The sequence below is a fragment of the Gymnoscopelus microlampas genome (assembly GCF_963454915.1).
Source record: "Gymnoscopelus microlampas genome assembly, chromosome: 7".
NCBI classification, from domain to species: domain Eukaryota; kingdom Metazoa; phylum Chordata; class Actinopteri; order Myctophiformes; family Myctophidae; genus Gymnoscopelus; species Gymnoscopelus microlampas.
Window position 1 is genome coordinate 40,629,774 of NC_139944.1, and position 10,130 is coordinate 40,639,903.

At 41.4% G+C, this 10,130-nt stretch overlaps 1 protein-coding gene across 2 annotated transcripts in view; it reads right to left on the minus strand.

Annotated features, from left to right (window-relative positions):
* Nucleotides 1-9,285, minus strand: part of ndrg3a (ndrg family member 3a) — a 47,851-nt gene extending 38,566 nt beyond the window's left edge. For both annotated transcript variants that reach the window (XM_084061364.1, XM_084061363.1), the window contains exon 1: nt 9,148-9,285. The gene's annotated coding sequence lies outside the window, so the exon portion shown is untranslated. The remainder of the gene's footprint in view (nt 1-9,147) is intronic.
* Between the last annotated feature and the right edge of the window lie 845 nt (nt 9,286-10,130).

Sequence of the window (10,130 nt, forward strand, 5' to 3'; positions counted from 1 at the left end):
GAACCAAGCACGTTCACAGACACACATACATGCGCACACACAGCTCCCTGTGCTCCCAGTCTACTTAATTAAAGGTAGGACAGAGTGTTCTCTTGAGGCACCATCATCACGATCGTCACTGCTCATATTTTAGCTCTCATGATACAGGCAGTCATATCCTTTTTCATCTTCTGAGAAACAAGAACACCAGTGATGAACACCATGACAAGACTATTTTTGTCTACTGATATACCCAATATATCCCACATTACACATCCATTGTGGTGCTCAATCTTTTTCATGTCAAGGACCCCCAAAATTATATGTATTTGGCCGCGGACCCCCCATCAAAATATTTTGTTCCAGGGAACCCCCAGAAGCAAAGATTTGAGTTAAAATGTTCGCTTTAAGAATATATATATATATATATATATATTCAAAGATTTGCACACATTTTCGTGATTTTTCAAAAATAGCAGATCTACAAGCTCGTAGCGCGGCACTCGGTGCCGCGCTATGAGCTTGTATATCTGCTATTTTTGAATAGCCAAATTGTAATATAATGCTTTTTAGCACAAATCTAAAAATGACACAGTTCCAGGTCTTAATGGGTTAAAGTAGGCTGACACTAATCCTACTGGAACAGTGCATATCAAAACACATAATGCAAGGATATGAACAGTGTGGGTGCTTATCTTTCTGATGCACGGCTCATATGCAAGAAAACAACTCAGAGTAGCTATTTCAAGCCTGGTATTAATAAGAACACCACCAACACCTCCTTTTGTGAGCCTATTCTTGGATCCCTCCATGAATAGAAGGACTAACACATATGCCGTGTTGTACTACTTGACTAGGCCTAATCCTGTACAGTTGTGGAAAAACAAAACATTGCACACAGACGCGCACACATTTAATATCCTGAGCCTTGAGCAATAACTCAATACAAGTAATAAAACATAACACGCAGTTCAGGTCACGCTTGGATGCTGAATGAATACTGGGTACAGCGGATGAAATCAAGATATGAATGAATGAATGAATTATGCACACACACGCTCATGGGACATGTGACAGGTAATAAAACCCTGACCTTGAACTGTTCTGTGATGTCCCTTCTCTCGGTCAGTCAGTTTCTCGGCCTGCATGTTACTTGCACATAGACAAGTGAAACACACATTTTTTGTTAATTATATATATATATATATATATATATATATATATATATATATATATATATATATATATATATATATATATATATATATATATATATATATATATATATATATATATATTCTGCTTTTTGCACATTTGACACTGCTGTAAAGATATCTGTCTTTAGCTCTTGCACATTTTGACACTGCTGCTAAAGAGATCATACCAGTCTTTTTAATCATAGGTTTATCATACTGTTCCTGCCGTTCTACCTGTAGTCCTGTGCTTTACCTTTATTGGGTATCCCGACCTGAAAATGCATTTTCTGGAGAGACAGGAACGCCTGTTACTGGACAAACACTATAACAATGATTGCTATCAGAATATAGAGCTTTAACTTTTAACAAAATAAGTTTATTGTGTGCTTGTCTGTGTGCAAAAAAGGGAGCCCCATCCACCACTCCCTAAATTCACTACACACTGGGGACAGACTCTGGCACATTCACAAACTCTCACACACCATCTCAGACCCGCCAAAAAGTGTGCCGCTGCAACACACTCACCTCAAATCACCAGTATGTACATTACAAGCCCACAAATGGGAAGCATATCATGCACATAAAAACACTCCCTTCTGCTGCATGGCTACTTACAGCAAGACCAATTTAGGCATAACATAAGACGCTCTCATTACTCTCTGGGGGCTTTTATAGAATTGCATTAATCCTTGCGCGGCCACTTTATCTACTAATGGTCTTATGAGATAAAAAAAAAAGCATCTGGTCATACTGATTTATAGCCTACTATCCATTAGCATCAGCAGCATGCTTCACCTTCTATCGCTACCTCTGACTCACACGCATACATGGCACATACAGTAGGACACCACACACACAAGCCTGTTGGCTTCCTTACTATGGTCCACTTAATTTGCCGTGATTTCCAGGATAACTTCATGCTAAATTTACTGCACTGTTACATGGTCTGCAGACCAGCCCACAGCCATTTTCCCCTTTCATAAAGTAATGTTTCAGTCCAGCAACCTGGAAACTCAATTTAACCATTACATCAAACAAGAAAACTAAAGTAGCAGCTATGAATCATACAGTACATGCAATATGTGATGCAGCCTCTGGAGTGTCTTTGTGGGGGCAGGTTGTACACGAGTATGTGAGCTACAGTATGAGTAGTACTGTATGTCGTTACTCGTTGCCATGTTTGCCCATCAACAGAACATCCATGGCATGGCCTCAGTCAACTAGCCTCTATTTTGGTCTTCATGCATAAATTATGGAGAGGTCCATGCATGCACTAAGCTGCATATCAATTTTAAAGGTGATCACACATTGCTACAGGCGCCTTAAAAAAAACACCTTGGCAAAACAAGGGCATCGGGCAAAGCAACGAGGTGCGCCTGTGGAGCAGGTTAGGCTTAATACAGAATTGTGTGGGAATTATATGTATTCAAGTCACTGGTCTAATACACTTGTGTCTGCATTTGCCATTGTCCCAGTGTTCCTACCACATCTACCAACATCAAAATAGGACGAAAAGAAATGGTGCGACTCTGCGCCATGCACTAATAAGTGAGACTATTTGAACTTTTATGCATGTCTAAAAACTCAACTTCTAGAAAAATGTGACATGCAGCGAGTGAGAGTTTGTTAAATGTAATTTGATTATTATAAGTGCTACTTGTGTCGACTACTTGCCTTGTGTTCTCTCGCCAATCTGAGGAACAGATTGAATTCACAGTAGGCTTTTGCACAGATCCTTGGCTTTTAACACTGCAGTGATATACAGTACAGTACTGTAGACACTCACAACTCCTCGGCTTCCAAATAAGCCCTGTAAGGCAAAGCTGCATCTGATAGTGATGATTAAAGGGGAACTTTGCCTACATCCTATCACTCTATTGTTGTGAGGACTTGGGAAATGGAAATATTACATAACATTTTTGTGTTCTGCGATATCTGTGATTTGAGAGCTAGTGCTGGAAAATCACCACCAGTACAACTCATTATTGTTTTACATAGACTTTTCAAATGTGTAAAGAACGACCTCTTGGCAAACAGAGCACACTGGGAAGTGTTCCGTCAGAATTTCACATCACAATAGGAATGGATTCACATTAAATATCATTTAAGTTGCCCTTTGGGATGGAGGTTGGACCAGTAACAAAATGGAGACACAGACAACAATCTGGAGGGTGGCAGCTACATGGCAATGCATCATGGATAAATCAATACAAACAGGTTTCACATCACATGAATTCTGTAGGCAGATGAATCAAAAGAATCCAACAATAATATACTACTAACTGCTACTACTACTAAAGAGCAGACAACAGATGGATGACTCCCGATAAATCTGCTGTGATCTATAAGATGGGGTCAGAGAGAGGTGTGAAGCCGGATAAATGATTTGCTGTTGACCGGGCTTCCCTTGGTACAATCTGGCTATAAATCCGGGCAGAATGGCTCGGCCTGTCGCCCCTGCGCTCTGCACCGCTAATAGACTACCTGCCTGCCACCGCTGCGCTTTAGGGCTGTGTTACCTGCCCACTCGTCTATGGGGATTTCCCTCGCTGCCACGCTCACTCGTGCAGATAGTGGAAGTAGAGAAGGAGGGAGGAGTGGGAGAGAACAAAAGAGAAACGATGCGAGACAATAAAGAAATGGCTGAGCGTGGATCCTGAAAGACAGCTCTCTGACGTAGATGTATGGTACAGTACAGACCACCTGGCTGTGGCCTCCTGGCCAGGTGATAGATGAGGAGGGCCATCTGGTGCAGCCACCAGCCACCGAAACAACAGCAGCAGTACACTATCGCACAGCAGTCACAGATAACTATCTCATACTGTACTCTCACAATTACATCACCAAGCTATAGACGACTTCAAAACATAGTATAATAAATTATAACGACATGAAAACCCTTCAACCCATTCAATCCGGGAACGCATCCGTGTCATTTTAGATTTTAGCTATAGCCATTATTTAAAAATATATACACAGCTTGTAGATCTGGTGTTTTTGGCAAGTGAAATACACATATGATGGATATAAACTGATATAAACACTTTTGTGAGAGTGAATAAAGTATTTCTCATGTGTAAATGGGAAGAAGAAACTAGTTTTCCTAAGTTTAAACAGCGATGCCCTGGAACGAGATAATAATAGCATGGCAGGACATTATATAGAACTATATAGATTGTTCTACTAAAGAATTGTTCACAGTTGCTGAGGAGAAAAAATAAGTTGTTTGATGAAGCTGGAATGCAGGACACCGAACAAGTTATCCGATATATCGATTAAGGAAAGAAATAGCAAGCTCATAGCGCAGCACTTTGAGACTCAAATCTTTGCTTCTGGGGGGTCTGGAAAAACGTATTTTAAGATGGGGTTCCACAACCAAATACATATCATTTTGGGGGTCCTTGACATGAAAATGTTTGAGACGGCTAGTACAGGTCTTTCTACTACCTCTTTAAAAATAAAATAAAAGCCCCAGCGCACAGAGATGATACTGTATAATGGTTAAGACTCATTAATAATACATCAAAGGTGTGTTGCAGAATGTTTGTGCATGAAGCAGTGCCGAGCTGCCTGTTGCCCAGCAGAAAGAGAGCCTCTGTTCTTAGACTCATCCCAGAGGCTGCACTGGCAGTCACAATGACTGATTAACGACAACTCAATTTCCCAGAGAGAGGCCGAGCTGAGCCCTCCACCTCATTACAGCACCGACGCCTTCCCTCCCAACTCCTCTTCTCAGAGGTCGGCCATGTCCTTGGCAACCATGGCAGGCCACCAGCCCCGGTGGCGCCATGGAGATCGAGTAACTTTATCACTTTACATAAAGCCATTCTCTGGTCATCATGACAACCCCAACAAATTGGAATGCACCACCAGTCAACACATAGCTGTACTTGGCATTTAACAGACGCAATACTGAAAACATACCGTTTTGATAAAGAATAGGGGAAAGCATAAATATAGGCTAGGTCTAGTTAATTGTTACCACTGTCAAGGGAGGTGAGCCAGGAACAAGGTCTTCGAGAAGCTAAACACATCACACCCACCCTAATTGGTCTGTTGAGTTCAAACTTGTCAACATGAAAGAAGTGCAAGGATGAGACTTGATGATTCTACAAGCTTGGGCTATGGATGCTTTGTACCTCATTCACGAAACTCTCCTTAAATATCTACTACATTTTATTGTAGCCCCCGCTGCCCTCCTCATAAATAAAGACTGCAGTTGGATTCATGAAATATGTGTACAGCAGCCTTGATTTATGTGCAAAACTGTCCATACACAGGTTTATCCAATGCTGAATGCTACTCGTTTGTGTACACTGGTTGCAACCCATTTAACACCACAAAAAAGTGCAGCAAGCCTAACTCTATATCACAACGGTGTCACTAGTCAATAAGGACAGATGTACAAACTGACAACACAGCTTGTAGATTTGGTGTTTTTGGCAAGTGGAAACTGAACTTTTGTGAGAGTGAATAAAGTATTTCTCATGTGTAAATGGGAAGAATAAAGTAGTCTTCCAAAGTTTAAACAGCGATGCCCTGGAACGAAATAATAATAGCATGGCAGGACATTATATAGAACTATATAGATTGTTCTACTGAACTATTGCTCACAGTTGCTGAGGAGAAAAAAAATGAAGAAAAAAAAGTTGTTTGATGAAGCTGGAATGCAGGACACCGAACAAGTTATCCGATATATCGATTAAGGAAATGCATCCTAGCATTAACATATCCTATCTATTCAATCCACAGTCCTAAATCGGGAATACACATATTTTATTCAGGCTGCATGCAAGTGGCACCAGTGCTTGAAGATCAAATATGATTGTAAGCATGTTGAATATTGCCTCTGATAGCTCCATATTACAATGTTGACTGTTTTGGTAGATTTTTCGTTTGGTGTTTCCCTGGGGAATGTAAACACCACCAGTGCGAGATGAAACGGATATCCCTCAACACCACCGGTACTCTTCTTAAACTAGGCTAGTTCTGGGTAATCCCAAGACAAATCTGGGTCTTTTGTTGGTCAAAATACCTTGTTTCATCTTTTCTCTTCACAGACAGTCACTATTCACTACCAAGCTACACTCACTCACTCAGGGATGGAGTGATCGAGTGCCATTCACTGGTATTTTGTTTGTGGTGTATCACTTCTATAAATAGAAAACAAGCTGCACAGAATGGAAACAGCCTGAGAAGGCAGGCTACTCAACCAACTAGGGCATAATTTGGACTTGCCATTTTCTCCATTTCAATTGCGTCCATGAATGAAAGAAAATGAAGACAGATCGAGTTACCCTCCAGCAGCCTGTGTGATCCAACAGTTTGGCATGCCAAACAAACGACTGTGTCGACTGTATGCCACTGACATCTTGCACAGGCAAGCTGCTGAATGCCTCTGGTCATTCAAAGCGGTGCCTCTTATCACTGGTCCTGGGGACCGAAAACACTATCGCTTATTTAATAATAATACCTGAAATGTATATAGCGCTTTTCTAAGTAGTCAACGTCACTTTACATAAGTGTGTGGGGGACTGTCAAATCTATCAATCTCAAACTTGGTCAAATTTACAACCGAGCCAACAGGTGAATGCATTTTTTTAAAGCTAAAACTTCAAAAGTCCCCCTCCAGACATATTTTAAATGTTAAGTATGAACAAAAAAAAATTACATTCATTCTCCTCCAGGCTTTCCACAGGTACTGCGGAAAACCTGGGGAAGAGAGGTTAGAGGATATATAGTCTCATATCACAATATCAATTATGGCTGTATCAATATCAGCCAGCTATACATAAATTAAATACCACCCAGCTATAGGACAAAACTAAAAAGACCTTTTTATAAACTCCTGATACTTTTACAACAAAATACACTGCTTTACTTTTATCATAAAATCCATTAGTAATCAGTATATGCCCATATAAGGGCATGCACCAATAGGTCCAGTAGTTTAGCTCAGGACAGACAGACACACAGACACAGAGACACAGAGACACAGAGAGAGACACACACACACACACACACACACACACACACACACACACACACACACACACACACACACACACACACACACACACACACCATAAAAATGTGAGTTAAAGTGAGTTGTAGAGTGATGTACATCCCTGGAAATTGGTCAGTCAGGTGCAACAATGGCTTGCAATTACTGGAAACCTTTAAGTTAAGAGGTTATCCTGGAACAGAGATGTATGCATCAGCTGTTTTTGTTCTAAAAGCACCAAGCTGCTGTGCAAGGCTTGTTCTGTAACTCTAGTCCTCCTGACAGAGCTTGTATTACAGACACACTTCAGTTACAAAGACAAAACAACAGTGGAGCTCCAGTATAGAAGGCCAGGCTGTGTATTATTCACATACTGTGAAAATGAGGCTATCTACATCTACATCAGACCCACACATTTATTCACAGCAGCCTTGCTGTGGTTGTAAATAATGACAATAGATGATGGCCAGTTTCACCAGTTAAGAATCAGGGATGAGCTGTTGTTAGTTGATACAAGCCATTTGTTTTGAGCTGTGAGAAATGTTTAAGTCAGAGGCCCGACTCCAAGCTTGCAGCTTGTTTTGCCCTCCAGCACTGATTGACACATCTATAGGCTGATGCTGAGGTGAGAGTGAATACAGGGCTTGCTGACTGTCAAGTAGCTCTGTTTAATTACGACCGTCGACAGGCATCTCTCCACTGGACATTATTTCCCAGCACGTATCCCAGAGAATTCCTCTTGGAAAACCTGTTCCACATACGGTAGGCACCCACTGTAAAAAAGCTGGCTCAGTAGCTTAATTACATTACATAGGCATACTACTAGGCTATATTAGTCTATCATGGATGTGATTTTTATGCTTTCAACTTTAAAAACCACCAAACTTGAGCCAAACGTTACCAGGTTTGCAGGTAATGCCCCACCAATGCATGGCGCAATCAACAACTTTTGATACTCCCAGCAGTTAGGCATTTACCTTTAGGCCCTCTTAATAGTTAGGACCAAGTGTGATAATTAACCAGGCTGGGACTCCTTCCAAGGACATGGACACACCAACCAACCAACCAACCAACCAATACCATCCACTATCTTCTCCTCATTATAGCCGTGGCAAGCAACCTTATATAAAAGCATTTATCTCTAGGCCTACACTGTTTCTTTGTTGTGAGTCAAAACAAACGCCGGTTATTTTCTTGTTGTGTAAACTGTATTCTAGGGCATGCTGATAATGTGACCCCGATGAGATCATTGGGGGAGCTACATTATCACCTTTAAGTAAAACACCTGATGATGCCCACTCCACTCCAAACCATTCCGCCTGTGACCTTCGCATGGCGACGAGTGACAATGTCATGGGCAGCATTGTGTGTAGTATGTGGTAGCGAGACGGAATCCCCAAGCCCACGTCTCATCTGTCAGTATAGTTAGCATTCTGCTGAGAGGGGTATATATGGCGTATAGAGGGCCTACTTACAGGTTTCCTCACCTAACTTCGGATAGGAAACGCTCATTACGGATGAATGTAGGTAGTGTGAAGAATCGTGACAGAACGTCTCATCAACGAGGCCTTGTTCAGTCTCACAGATATATACCTCAAGTTACAATTAAGACTAAAATGTGTTAAATGACCTCTTTGTATTCAGACAAACCTCAAAACAACGTAGCGTATTGTCGCATGACCCGGGCGATGCAACAATTAACTCTGTTCGATTCTTCAGTTATACGGACCCGCTTCGTTGACTCATTTGTATATATGGTTACGTATCGTCGTTGAACCACCAGTGTGTGCGAAGGAGAACCCTGTTGGGTTTCATCATGAGCGATTCACTTTACAAAGAGCAACACCATCAGACTGGGCAAACAGCGATCTGTGATTATCTCTCCTCCTGTGGCATCGGATCGAACACACCTGTTAAGTAGCAAATCCCTCAAAAATACAGCCTCGGAAATTATTTCTTTAGACTTACCGCCGTGAATATAATAGTATCCACTGGATTCTGGTCAATTCCTCTCGGGGGTTTTATATGAAATGATAGCGATACACTCCAGTGCACACAGTACGCTCTAGTCCTGCCTGCTGCTTCCTCCCTCAACTAGTATTTCAATCGTCACAATGTGGGCGGAACTACACATTGCGTCCTTAGACATGACGGAGGACATGCCCAGTAGCGCCCAGTAAGCCAATGCGAATCTTCTCCAACGCCCCCTAGAGGATAGGTGAGGATATATAGGGTCTTCAACAGGGCACAAGGGGGTCCACAGAGTTATACAGGGGGGCCACCAAATCTTTGTGTGATATTAACCTCTTGAGCCCTAGGCTATAATCCCTATTCTGAGGGGAACATTATTCGAAAATAGTAGATCTACAAGCAAAAAACACGTCGCGCTGCGAGGCGTTGTGAGCTTGTTGGTCAGTTAAAAAAGAGCAGAGCAAGTACAAGTTTTCTAAGTATTGAGGATTTATGTGGTGAATTGTCAGAAAATACAAGTTAACATGAATCCAACACAAGCTACACAAGTCTATGAAGGTATAAATCTATGAAAGTTTAATCTGCAACACAATTTTATGTGTGAGGATCCCTGCTTCCTCTCTCTCAGATAGGGGGTCCTTAGACTGAAAAACGTTGGAAGACCCCTGATATATAGGAAGACATAGGGGTATTCATCTAAATTAGTCGCTACAGTAGTAAATTAGGAAATACATTTGACCTACCAACCAGAGTGGTGGATGTCTCTATAATTTACTCACCAAATACGACAATTTACCTGCTTTTGCGGGTCATAGGCATTCCTCAATTCTAAATAGAACACACTTCATCCTTATAACCATCTGTTAATGGTTAAAGAACCGTTATGGAGTTTTGGTTAAGTTATGAAAAACATTATTTTTGTACAACCAACCATTATGTTTTACATTTATTTTTACTTTGGGATATGGAATGTTCCAGTC